This window comes from Stegodyphus dumicola, chromosome 1, assembly GCF_044657685.1.
Source record: "Stegodyphus dumicola isolate Sdum_Otavi_A_Nest chromosome 1, ASM4465768v1".
Classification (NCBI taxonomy): domain Eukaryota; kingdom Metazoa; phylum Arthropoda; class Arachnida; order Araneae; family Eresidae; genus Stegodyphus; species Stegodyphus dumicola.
In genome coordinates, this window is record NC_140768.1 from 58007460 (window position 1) to 58021222 (window position 13763).

Consider the following 13763-nt stretch of genomic DNA (forward strand, 5'->3'; position numbering starts at 1 on the left):
GAACCTAAAACACACAATACATTCTTCAAAATGAGAAAGGAAAATAATAGAAGTTAAAAACTTACTTAATTATACAGTACGCTCTAAATGAGAAAACAAAATAACAGTAATAAAAAACTTACTAAATTATGTGATTCAAATCTTATTTATTGCAACAACTTAAACTATTATGGCACTTTATGACCTCTCTTTTCGACTTTCACCAGAGCATATCTGTGATTGTCGACATACACCAGTGAGAGTCCGAATATACAAGAATGTAGTGAAATATTCGGTTTTTCACCGACGTATTTGGTGAATGTTGATATTCTCCGGTGAAAGTCGACATTCTCCAATTTCGGTCTTTCACGGTAACATATACATATCATTTGATGGTTGCGAATCATGACATTGATTGTATATATATTATTGATTTGATTATAAATATATACATATAGTATTGTATCTCACTTTATATATTTGTATTTCAGTTCTTTAATTGGAAAATTAAACAATAGCATTTAATCACATCAACTTGTTTAACATTTTGATACCTAATGAGAAATGTATTTATTGCCAAGGGATGATACTTTCTAGCATCTGCTTAAATTTTAAGTTACCTACAATGCACTAAACCAAATTTAAAAACAAAACTAGATGAAACCCTAATTTTCAGGAAGAGAAACACTACTAACAAGTAAGCAAAAAGAATAAGGAACTTGCAAATTAGAAACTTAACATAGAGTTCAAATTCAGCATACTTGCTATCCCTTTAAAGCTCGCTTACCACTGATAGCAACACCCTGAAGCTTATTGTGACACGTATATACATAGATGTTTTGTGTGGAAGAAAGGATGAATCCTAGAATATAATGTAGTGAAGAAATAATAATATATAAACACTGTGTCGACCACCTCTTTACAATACTTTGAATGTTACCTGTATCTCTCAGAAGATAAATGAAACACGAATATAAAATATAATAAACTTAATAATACCCAAAATACAATACATTTTATTGTAACAAAACGAACTTTAAAAAATTTACAAGTCTCAACAAATACCGATTCTCAACCCACAGTTCGGGAATTAAGGAAATATCTCATAGCCTATAATATTTTATTCCGCATCCCACTGTTAGTGCTATATAATCTTCCACAGATTTTACATAAATAAAATCTATAACATAATAAGTATTTATACTATATGTAGTTCTTGTTGTAAAAAAGATTAATTAACTTTCGTGCTGTAAAAATTCCATCTCTGTGAATAAGTATGAATATACTCATAGACACGTAATTATAAGTACCTGTTTATTAAATAACTAATTTAATGAAACTACGCACAAACACGGTTAAAATTACTGTCATTGCAACTAAACGGATATAGGACACATAGTTATATTTGTTTACAAACAGTTTTATTTACATTAATATCTATACAAACCAATAAATTTAGTTCAGAAAATTGTAACTACCATTTCTGCAGTATAACTAATGAAAGAAAATAATGTTTAAATATTATTCTAACTATATTTGAAAGCAATGCTAAAACAGTACCCTTACAAGACTCATTGTCTTGTAAAAACTTTCAATTATTTCTGCAAAATTCATACCCACGTAAAAATTACTACACCTAAATCAACTGATTATACAGTGAAACTTTCCTAAATCAATCAACTCCACAATTCCTGATAATGTTAGTTCCCTGTAGCCTGACAAAACTATGAGTGATTTTAAGTATTGTTATTTAATTATGTTCCTGACAAATGTGTCACTGTCAGACGCGGTCATTTAAGAAAATAACCACTATATGAGGTTTCACTTAATGTAATTTTTTCAAATAAATAATTCACTTTTTATAATCCCAAAAGAGTAATATTATATAAACTCTATTAATTATTCACAAATCTATTTCTATTTCAAAAGCAATTTATGACAAAAACCATTTGAAATTTTCTTCATCAAACTAATAATAATGAAAATTAAAGTATGCATAAAAATAACTGTATGTGTTTTAACAAAATAGCACAAAATATTTAATGTAAAAATGTGGTTCTAGTCTCATACTTGTAAAGAAAAATTGACCAAAAAGAAAAAACAATGTAAGCTACTATAATCATCTAAATTTCCACATAATTTTAGTAATGGAAAAACGGTTCTTTAAGCTTGTATGTCTTGTCTACCTCATTCAATAAGTAATAAACACATTAAATATTTCAATGTTTACTTCATTAATAAAACTTACCTTTTTCGCTCGCGAAATATCATTAATACATTTTTAAGACATAAAAAAAAACATTCTTTTTGCTCGGCCACATCACATTAGTCGAAAAATTGAAAATTGAATCATGCAAGATAATTTTTAAGTAAGGTATGCTCAAATTTATTAGTACATAATAGTCAATTTATACAGCATCTACATGAACAAGCTTTAAAAAGTATTTCTAAACGGTAAGTTTAATACAGTTTCAGTAGAATGCAAAAACTATATTTGTGCAGCTGATCTAAATACACTGAACCAAATTATCAAATCTGAAATTATCACTTTTCAGTCTTTAAGCACATTGCTTTTTAGGATAAAAGTAAAGATGGAAAATCGATTTCACGCACAGAAACTGCATTTCAGAACTAGTCAGCTATCAGCAAAGTTCTCTAAAACGTTAAGACACGATTACGCGCCAAGATCGGCGCCAGGAAGGCACAATTTCAAGATGGCCGCTACACAAAACTAAAATAAAAAGTCAAAGAATTGCACAAACTCTGTGACCGTGTACACATCGATCTGTTTTCACTTAAAAAACATCCTAGAATTGCACAAACTAGGCATTGCACACTGCCTTAAATTTGTCCATGTACACATCAATCTATTTTCATTTAAAAAAAAAAAATCAAGAAACTAAAACAAAGTTAAAACTATAATGGTAACCAAAAATGAGGTTTCATCGCCAAAATTTAAAAAAAAAAAAAAAAAGGTTATCGCTAATCGAAGGGGCACCCAATTCTACACTAGAGCCTTTACTATTAATATCTATACAGTAAAGCATAGTAAAATTTCTAATATAGTAAATTATTTATTGCATTACTACAGCCTACACCCCGATCATAACACAAACATCGCATAACAACATTAGCAGAACGGCGGCATATTGCTTGTTTGAGAAATTTCTTCTCATGGAGGTAGCGGGGGAGGGAGGGGAATTTTTTTCTCTCCCGTTCTCTTCAACACGGAGAAAAATAGTTTTGCGATTTTAAATGAACATGGTCTTGTTAAAGAGATAAGGGTGTTTACTTGTAATATCAGAAATGTAAGTGCGTATGTGTGTGTCGTCAGAGAATAAACTCGTGGCAAAAATCACCTCTCTAAGATGACCAGTATTTCTGAACCTCTTAAAGAAACCAGTATTTCTGAAAACATAAGTATATTTTGGTATTGAACATCCCCTGAGACGACCATTCACAAAGAAAAATCTGCAAGTGTGGCTGGTCGCCTTAGAGAGATTCTTTTCGTAGAGGCAACCTCCCTAAGACGACCACTTCTAAAAGATCAACGTACTTCTGAGAACTTGAATATATATAGATATTGAGCAACACCTCTATAAAGCGACCACTTGCAAAGATGCATTTTTTATTTGCTGCTGGTCGCCTGAGAGAGAGTGGTGTATATGATTACTGTTATTATTTCCGACAAAAGTTTTTTAAATCAAATAAATAAGCATATTTAGTAAAAACCCTCTCTAAAACGATCACCTGCATTTCTAGGTTACTCTGATGGTCTTAAAGAGATTTTCATCCTATTAGGACAGCTTTAAAAGTAATGCTTCGAGTTGAGGCTCTTATATTCGACTCATGGAATAGTTTGCAGATTGCTATAGTGAGGTGAAGAAGTTGGCATTTCGAGTGCTGACTATCTTCAGATCGACATATTCGTGCGAACAAGCGGTCTCTTGCATGAATATAATTAAAAGTACAGTAAGAAGCCAACTAACAAATAAAAATTTAGAGTCGGGTTTGAAACTTAAAACAACCAGTTATGAGCCAAATTTATCCAAACTTTCTGAAAACATGCAAAGCCAACGCTCCCTTTGAATTTGTTTGCTCAAATATACGTTATTGTATGCAAAGCCATCGCTCCCCATTGAATTTGTTTGCTCAATTGTTTTTTTATTGAAGTACAAGTTAGTATTGTAAGTAAATGTTTAATTTTTAAATTTTTTTTACTTAAATAATAAGTAATTATCTAATAATGCCATATATATATATATTATCTAATTTGTTATGAAAAACACTATTTATATATGAATAAATATATTTTTTTCTTATGAATAAATAGATAATTTTTCTTATGAATAAATAGATTAGTTTTTGTTTATCAAAAAACTTTATTTATGCGAGTACTAATTATTGCTAGCAAGAAAACATTTGGTGGCTCTTTAAAAACTTTAAAATTTTGTAAATTGTAATTTTTGACTCTTCCGACTCAGAAAGTTGCCGACCCCTGGCCTACACTATTCAACTTACACGTGAATAATATTCTACAGACACCCAGCATCCCTGTATCCCTGTAGCATATTATTCTGATGATATAGTGGTCTTCTCAGAGGATACTTTTCTTCTTCCAGTATCGCAAGTATTACGAAATCACATCCTAGAAACCCGGCTTATCAGCTGGAAAACTGAGATAAATGTGGATAAATCCACAACAATTATCTTCACTAAGATAGAAAAAATTACAGGCAATATTAGTATTTAAGAAACCATATTGCCACGGACTAGGCGAATCACTCTCGGGAGGATTCTCGACGGTAATCTTTCATGGTTCCCATACATTCGCTGTATTATCCAGAAGCTCTGGACACGTAGAACTAAACTTTATCCCTTAATTTCCTGGAACAGCTCTTTATCTATTGACAAAAGTTAATCATATACAAAATCCTATTGCATTCCTTGCTTTGTTTCGCCAGCCCAGTTTGAGGACAAGCCTGCTGCATCAAACGCAAACAGTTACAAATGACTCAGAATTGCATTTTGGGAAAAAGTGTGGGTAAGTGGCTAATTACACAGCTAAGCACCGATTATCATTTTATGGCACAGAATTTTCATTTAAGACTACGGAAAATGGCATTATCCAAGATATGATTATTAGTCTTTAGAAAATGTAATGAGACCTACGTCCCTTCTTAATAACCTAATAAAGATGTAATATTATTTATATAACTTTTCGATGTTTATCTTTCTACATTTATGCATATTTTTTTTTTTTTTTTTTTTTTTGTTTGTTTGTTTCCTATTCTGATCAGTTTAGCTTATATACTCATTTTTTAAAGAGTTATGTTATTTCTTCTTTAAGAACTTCCCATGCATGTGGACTTTTAAAACTGAACCTGTGTACATCTCTCGAACATTTGAACTCTTACGATGCTAGTAGACAAATTTTTAAATTTGGGTATTTTATTCTTAAAGCAATTGGATCTATGAATAATTATAAATATTACAATCAGTTTCGACAACATTTGGGTCCGTGCTCGAGTACTCTGGTAATTACACTATTCAACCTCTGTGAGTATATAAAATATGTAAAATCAGCAAGAGAAGTCAGGCCTATCCAAAGATCGGACTTGTAGACTGCAGGAAGATTTGAACTTTAATTTGGTACTTTTAGCTTTTTCTTTTAATTTAAAATTGTTTGATCTCATTTTCAGAAGTTCTTAAAAATTTTCAGTAAATTAAGTTGTTACTTGGGAGAATGTCGAACTTGAGATGACGTATAGTTTTTATTTTACGCGTACTTCCATTTACTTTTACTCCGTTAAAAACTATAGTTTTATTTATTGGAAGTGACAACAAAAATAAGTTTTAGAATGAACTAAAAATACGTGTGTTTAGTAGGCTTATTAAAAATATCTGTTGTTTACAAGAGATATGCTAACTCCAAACACATTTGCAGACCTAAATGATATTTTAGAATATGTTTATTAGTCTCTAGAGTCTGCGATACACTGGTAACGTAAAGGTCAGTTTTCATCGCTGCGATGCGTATGCGCTTCTCTTAGCAACGAGCGAAATCACTTTGAGTTACAGTTGCAGTCCCGTTCGGTGTGCGGTGGCGGATCAGGCGTTAGAAGACAAATGCTATACTACAGGTCAACCAAAGTTGAGAACATTGAATATAGCAGAAAGTGTATGCGTCCGCCGTAGAACACGCATAAATCGCATGACATCTGAATTGAAAGAAAATGGCGGATTTTAGACTCGAGGTGAAAAACGAGCTCTAAAAATCGGAACGCAAACCCGAACCAAACGATATGATGGATTAACTTCAGAAACAATACGAAGGAAAGTTCACTGTTTCTTTTTATGGAATGAAATTCCAACTGTGCAAAAAGGGACAAAAGTTACAAATGATGAAGCTGGTTTGCCAAATATGTCTACTTGCACAGTAGGACGAATGATGAATGATTTAGGATTTGCACATAGAAAACGAAAACGCCAGTCAAACTTGATTGAACGTGACGATATTCAATATTGAAGGCACAGATATCTAAGAGATAAAAAAAATATCATTCACAGGGTAGGACAATTTATTACACCGATGAAAGTTCAGTAAATTTGGGGTATTCTAAAACCGAAATTTTGAAAGATACAACTATAAATAGTGCTAAGAGAGCCTTTTTTGAGCGGTCTTTCAACAGGTTAATTGCTCCCTAAAAATCAAGAGACGATAGACGGAAATGAAATTTGTTACAACGTTGCACATAGTCTTTCATATTTGTTGTCTGCAATTTAAAAGACATTTTGAAACACATACGGAACGATAATAATTTTTTATAATATAATAACACAAAAATGAAAAGGAAACTGGGGTACACATATCGAGAGCCAAAAATAATCCTTCAAAGAGCCGCATGTGTCTGGTTGAGCCGCAGGGTGGCCACCCCTGATATATACGCTCGCGTTAGGTTTTCTTTCCCTCAACAATTTCGACAGGGGCGACTGCACTAATAGGCCCCGTGCTGAGGAGAATTTCGCTTTTCTAAAATTTCGCTTGTTATTTTGGGGTTGCTGCACATCACTGCTGTATCGCCAAAAATCTATCTATGTTTTGTTCGTATTTTTAATACCGCTAGCGAATTAGACAAGAAAGCGGAAATACTTTCAACATGTATTGAAAATAAAAATGGAATTTATGTCTATACAATATCTAATATGGAGAATAAAAATAATTGATCAATAAGACTTTAGCCGCTCTTCACTTAAATCTGGTTTGGCAGTTTGAAGCCAATATATAAATCCAAAGTACTTATTCAAAGTTTTTTTTTTTTTTTAATTTTAGAATAGAATATCTGCAACACAGCAAATTGAACAGAATCATCAAAATAAATTTCAGAATTTTAATGACTTAATGCACCTTAACATTTAATGGAAATTTGTATTAACTGAAGCATATCAGTATTGTATTGAAAGTTATATATGCAATAAATGTTTTAATGACAGACTTTTAACAGCATAAAATTGATATTAAAGTTATAAACATAGAAATATCTTTACTATCGAACATACTAGAATAACAAACGTGTTGGTTGGTTGGTTGGTAACGGAGGACGGGGACGCCTGATGTCTAACAGAGGTAAACAGGCATGTGTCCCGCGCCCTCCACTAACCAGGAACAACTCCCTGGGGCCTCAAGAGGCCGCCTCGGGAGCTTTTTAGGATGTTAACAAGATCATTTACATGGCCATACAAGGGCAGATTGCATTTGTTTTACCGTTTTGACATTTGTTGTTGCAATTTGCTATGGTAATTTTGCACATTCACAATAAAATTCTAATAAAATACAAATTAAATATACAGATACAAAAATACAGTTACAAAATAATAGGATCAAAATACAGGCTCATAGGGAAAAAAAAAAATAAATAAATAAATAAATAATAAAAAAAATAAAATAAAATAAAATAAAATAAAATAAATAAAAATTTAAAAAAATTAGTATTATGCATATACAGAAGAGGAAATGTTAAATACATTTGATTGTGCATTATTTGAAAGGTGTCTGTAATAGGGACTTATGTAAATTTTAGGAGTAGTCTTATGTGTCTGAGAATGTGGAACTGCATGCTGACTTAGTTAGTGTATCATGTCTTGAGAGTTTTGGTTAATGAGGAGAGCACAAATCTTGGCCCATTCTCTTGAGCTTGTTAACAACTTTGCAAATTGTATTTACTGCCGGTTTGTGCTTTATAAGGAAGCGGTGATAAGCTTCACTATTGTTGATAGGAAGAGGGAGGTGATTTCCTGCTGTCAGATGGCATTCAAAAACATAGTGGTCTGGGGAGCCTTCCACTCCGCAGGCGCATATGTCCGTGGTTGTTATGCCATGTCTATTGAAGTAGGTCGGGAATGGGCCGTGTCCCGTAATATAAGCCGTAAGAGGAGCTATTGCAATGTTGCGTTCAGTGCTGACTTTCGGGAGATAGCTGTATGTACGTCTTCCAGTTGTGCAGTGCGTCCAGTCTTCCTGCCAAAGATTTAGGCCTTGACCCCGTAATAGCCCTTTGAGGTAGGAAGGAGGGGCTGGGATTGTGATTTTTTCAGCTTCTGGATCAGTGGCTGCTTGCTTGGCCAGGCTATCAGCTGCTTCATTCCCCTCATTTTCTGCATGTGCCTTGATCCATGTTAAGGAGAGATGTTTCTGCGGGTTGCGATGTAAAAGTTGTTGTAATTTGATGATCAAGGGCGAGGTTTGGTTGTGATTATCTAGTGCTAGAAGCGTTGACATACTGTCAGTGAAAATTTTCGCCCGTTCTATATTATTATTGAAAATGTAATCTACCGCGGTTATAATTGCTTGCACCTCCGCCTGGAACACACTGTTGTTTAAGTCAAGGCGTCCTTTCCATACATGGATGATTCTTCCTTTGTCATAGTGTGCAAAGGCGCTGCCTACTCCATCTTCCTGCTTAGAGCCGTCGGTGTATATTTGCGTATCCCTTGAAACTCGCGTCATTGACAGTGGCTGTATCCGTGAGATGTTAATTCTTATTCCTGTGCCTTTACATGCAGGATGAGTGTGAAGAGTGTTACCTGGGCTTTGAAATTGCAGAGGGCTGTATGTTATGTTGCCAAATGTTGCATCTTTGCGGAGGTATATGAGGGTGGTGTACACTGCCTCTTGTTCTGCCCGTATGTGGAGTGGAATGAACCCTGCAAGGACTGTCGCTGAGCTGGTGGCTGTGGTGCGGTACGCTTTACAGAGATTCAGGGCGAATGGTCGTTGAAGAGATGTAAGATGTTTGATCTTTCGTCCTCCCATCGGTTGGGCCCATACGGCAGCAGCATACAAGACTATTTTTTCAGCTACCACATGATAGAGGATCTTCTGAATATGATGATTCTGACCCCAGTTTTTACCTTGGAAGGCGCGGGCCTTTCTGGAAATAGCTGATGTTTTGTTTTTTAGTTCTTGGATGTGAGGGATCCAGGTTAGTTTTTTATCCCAGATTACACCTAGGTATTTTAGCGTTTGGACAATCTTTATGTTGGCTCCTTGTAGTTTGATGCAGGGGCGGCGCGTTGGATTCGTGCCTGCTTTGGGTATTATTATTGCTGATGACTTTGCGGTAGAGATTGTAAGCTTTAAGTTGCTGCAGATATTGGCGAGGAGGGAGCAGACTTCGGTGCCGTTTTTCTCGAGCTCCGCACGAGTGCGACCTTTGACAAGAAGAGCTGCGTCGTCTGCGTAGGCGATGACACTTGTATGTCGTGGCCAGTTTGCATCCAGTACAGAGTTGAATGTTAAATTCCAGAGAATCGGTCCAGCACAAGAGCCTTGGGGACATCCTCTTTCTTGCACTTTGAAGGTAGTGTCGTTGTTGATGGCTATGAGAAGACTACGATTCTCTAGATAACTACTAAAAACGCTGAAGAGGTTGGATGGACACTGTGCGTCTCGGAGGGCCTGTCTTATCGCTGGCCACCAGAGTGTGTCAAACGCACTCTGGAGGTCAATGGATATGAAAGCTGTATGGAAACCTGTGGTGCTATTGCGTTGAATTGTTTCACGAATTTTGCAGAGGGCATGCGTAGTGGACAGACCAGTGCGAAAGCCATACTGCCTGGGGCTGAGATGATTGTTGCTATGGAGATGATATTTTAGTCTGTTAACAATTAATTTCTCGTAAATTTTGCCCAGGGTTGGCAAAAGGCATATCGGGCGAAAAGAGCGCGGGTCTTGCGGGCTTTTATTCTTTTTCAGGAATAGGACAACTTGTCCTTTCTTGAATGCCTGCGGGAATATTTGGTTGTCAAACAGTTGGTTAAAGAATTTGTAGAAGAAGGAGGGACGTGCTTTGTATGCAACTTTGATGATGCTATAGTCCAAGCCGTCTGGACCGGGGGCCTTTTTCAGGGGTAGGTGTTGGAAAATTTGCTTGACTTCCTTGTCACTAAATGGTATATCATGTGGAGTCGGTGGGATGGTGGTATTCATGCGAACAATTTTCTGTGCTGGCGTATCTTCCTCCGCGTTGTCTGTGGGGAAGACTTCGTTGAGGATTGTGGTGGCTGTATTTTGTACTGGATTGTCGTTGCTTGTATTTGGTGGCTGCATGAAGATTTGAGCTGGCTGATATATTTTACTTGAGGCTAGCTTGTGGAGGATTCCATACGGATTGCTGTTTTCGGTGCAAAATTTCCTCCAACTGGTAATTTTGGCCGCTAGTATGTTGTTTTTGTAAAGAGCTCGCTCCTTGCGGAATGTCGCCAATAGTTGGATTTTTCTGTCTTCTTTGGTGGTGGAACGTATGCGGCGTCTGATAGCTCTGCATTTTTGCCGTTGTTGTCTGAGCTCTTTCGTCCACCACTTAACTCCTTGTATTTTCTTCGCTGCGCGTGTGGGGAGTAGTTCACTACAGGCTGCTTTAAGGTTTTCAAGTAGTCGGTCTGTGAAAATCTCCATGCCTTCTGGGCTGTTGTGAAGCGCAAGGTTGTTTTCCTCATTACTTAAGATGCGTGTGAAGGAGCGACTGAGGGGGCGGATCTTGTTGCCTGGAAGCCTGTACCTACGTAGGACTGTGATTTTCGTGTCTCAGTTTATGAGAAAGTGAAGGTATTTGTGATCGGAGCAGCTCTCATCATCGACCACAGTCCAGTCTTGCACTAGGTTTGCGATGCTGCTTGAACAGAGGGTGAGATCTGGCCAGCCCACATGATAGGTATTATCAAATGTAGGTGGGGAATCGGATGTATTTAATAGATGAATGTTATTGGCTGCCAGAAAGTCCTCAAGCTCCTGTCCCTTCGTCGTAGTATCTGCATATCCCCATATGGTGTTATGCGCATTAAAATCACCACTAAGAAGCAGAGGGGTTGAACGGCATCGTTGTATGGTGTCAAGAATGTATGAGGTGGTGCCAGTGATACTGTCCGTTGGGGAAGAGTAAATTGAAGCTATTATGTACTGTGCGTTATTGAATGCTAGTAAGATGGCAACGAAGTCTCGTTCTTGCTTGATGACTATTGGAGACCAGGATGGGTTGGTGCATGCTATTGCGGCTCTGGGGGATTTTTCGTTAGTTTCTGATTTACGCTGATAGACTTTCCACGATATGGGAAGGCTTGCTACTTGACCCTCTCTACAATAAGGTTCCTGTATCAGGAGTAGATCTGCATCGTAGGATGTTGCATGAATGACTGCTTGAGATGTCGCTGCCTGCGCTCTTTGTAGATTAATCTGGACGCATTTTATGGGGCTAAATGTTACTTGGTTGTTGTGGTCTCTAGGCATAGATTGATGGATGTCTGCAGTGCTATTACTCATAGGTTGTGCTGCGTTTGATTCTTTCAACGTACCTGCTGTAGGTGGGACAGGAGATGTCATAGGCGGGGTGGGCGCAGGATATTTTGTTATTACTTCTGTAGTTATAGTCTGCACAGTTGATGCAGGTGGCCATCCCGGATTTGCAGTTCTTGACGTTGTGGCTTCCGGAGCAGTACGCACAGTAGACTTTGTTCTTGCAGTCTTGCTGCGCGTGCCCGAATTCCTGGCACTGGAAGCATCGTCTGGTGTTGAAGAATTCAGCAATTCGGTGCACTCTCCAGCCAAGATACAATCTGGGGTATTGCATGATGCGGTGAAAGGCTGATGGCTGACATTCCAGCACCCATTTGACGCCATTTGCTTTATCTTTTAGCCGGTATAAGACTTTTGTAGTGCTGCTGGTAAGGTTGTGTTCAGAGCCTAGTGCCCGTTCAATGTCCTCCTTGGTGACGTCTAGTTTTACGTCGTGGATTGCGACTCTAGGTAGTCTGACTGCTGGCAGTTTTGTTTTGGCAAATTGTTTGCCTTGCGTGCTTTCTAGTGTCTTTGTGAGGTGGGTGAGATCCTCTTTGGTGGCGCAGTCAACAGCAATCCCCTCCTTCTGGATATTTCTAACTGAGTGTATTTTTACACCTAGTGATGGGAGAGGGAATTTGGCGTTCAGGTGTTCCTTTAGTACTTTCCTTGTGGCGTTCGAGTCTTCTTTTGGGTAAATAAGAAGTGTGTGTTTCGTAGAATGTGATGCCACTTGCGCGTAGGAACGCTCGATAACCGGAGCTGCTGCTGGGTGTATTGTTGGTTGAGGTGGAGAGTAGGAGAGTCCTGAATCAGTATTAACACCTGTGTTGGTTTTAGCTGGAGGTGGAGTGGCAGCAGGTCCTCTGGTGGCTAGAGTCCGGAAGGCCTCTAAAATGGCCAATAGTTTCTTTCTTTGCTCTGTCGGTAACAGGTACTTGTTATTTTTTGTACTGGTGCCAATGTCTTTGGCTTTCTCGTAGAGTGTATTAATCTTTTGTTCGTAATTAAGACTTTCAGTTAATACGATTGTTGCTGCGTCGAATTTGCAAAGGCGCACTGACGCTTCTGCATCAGGCATAGTGCTGGTTTGTGCTGGAAGGAATATGGGTGATGATGAAGTTGAGTATAGCAATCAAGGGGTATTTTGGTGTATTTACCAGTGTAGAAATGCCGCTAGATAAGTTGCATGAAAGTTGTATAAGTATACATAAGCACTGGTCATACACTGCTCGATCAGGATAGTGGGAATACTCTGCTCAATCTGGGAAAGTGACAAGTAATGCAGGTAATACTCTGCTCAATCAAATATGACAGAAAACACACTGCTCATTTAAAACAGTAGCAGTAGAGCTGTACACTTCTTAATTAGTAAAGATCAATTAAAAGTCTATGGGCCGTATAATAAAGGTATAGAACATAATATCACACAGAATACAAGCACTGAAACTATTCTCTGTATAAAAATTAATTCAATCAAATTATTATTATTAGCTAGAAGTAAATAACACAAAATATCAGCATAAATACTTAATTAGCTAAATTATTGTAAGCCAGAATTATATAATTATACAACACATTAGGGGGAAAACCTGATTAATTAAATTTTTGTAAGCTAGAAATACATTACACAAGATACTAGCACTTACTGATATATAAACACTCACAGATATAAGTATGGTAAAATGTATAAAACAGGAAACTATACAAGATACGATCACTGAATTAAATATGACTGAATTAAATATGACAAATACTCTGCTCAATCAAATATGACAGGTAACACACTGCTCAATTAATAAAGTAGCAGTAGCGCTGTACACTGCTTAATTAGTAAAGATCAATGAATAAGTCTATGGGCCGCATAATAAAGGTATAGAACATGATATCACACAGAATATAAGCGCTGAAACTATTCTCTGTATAAAAACTAAATCAATTAAATTATTAT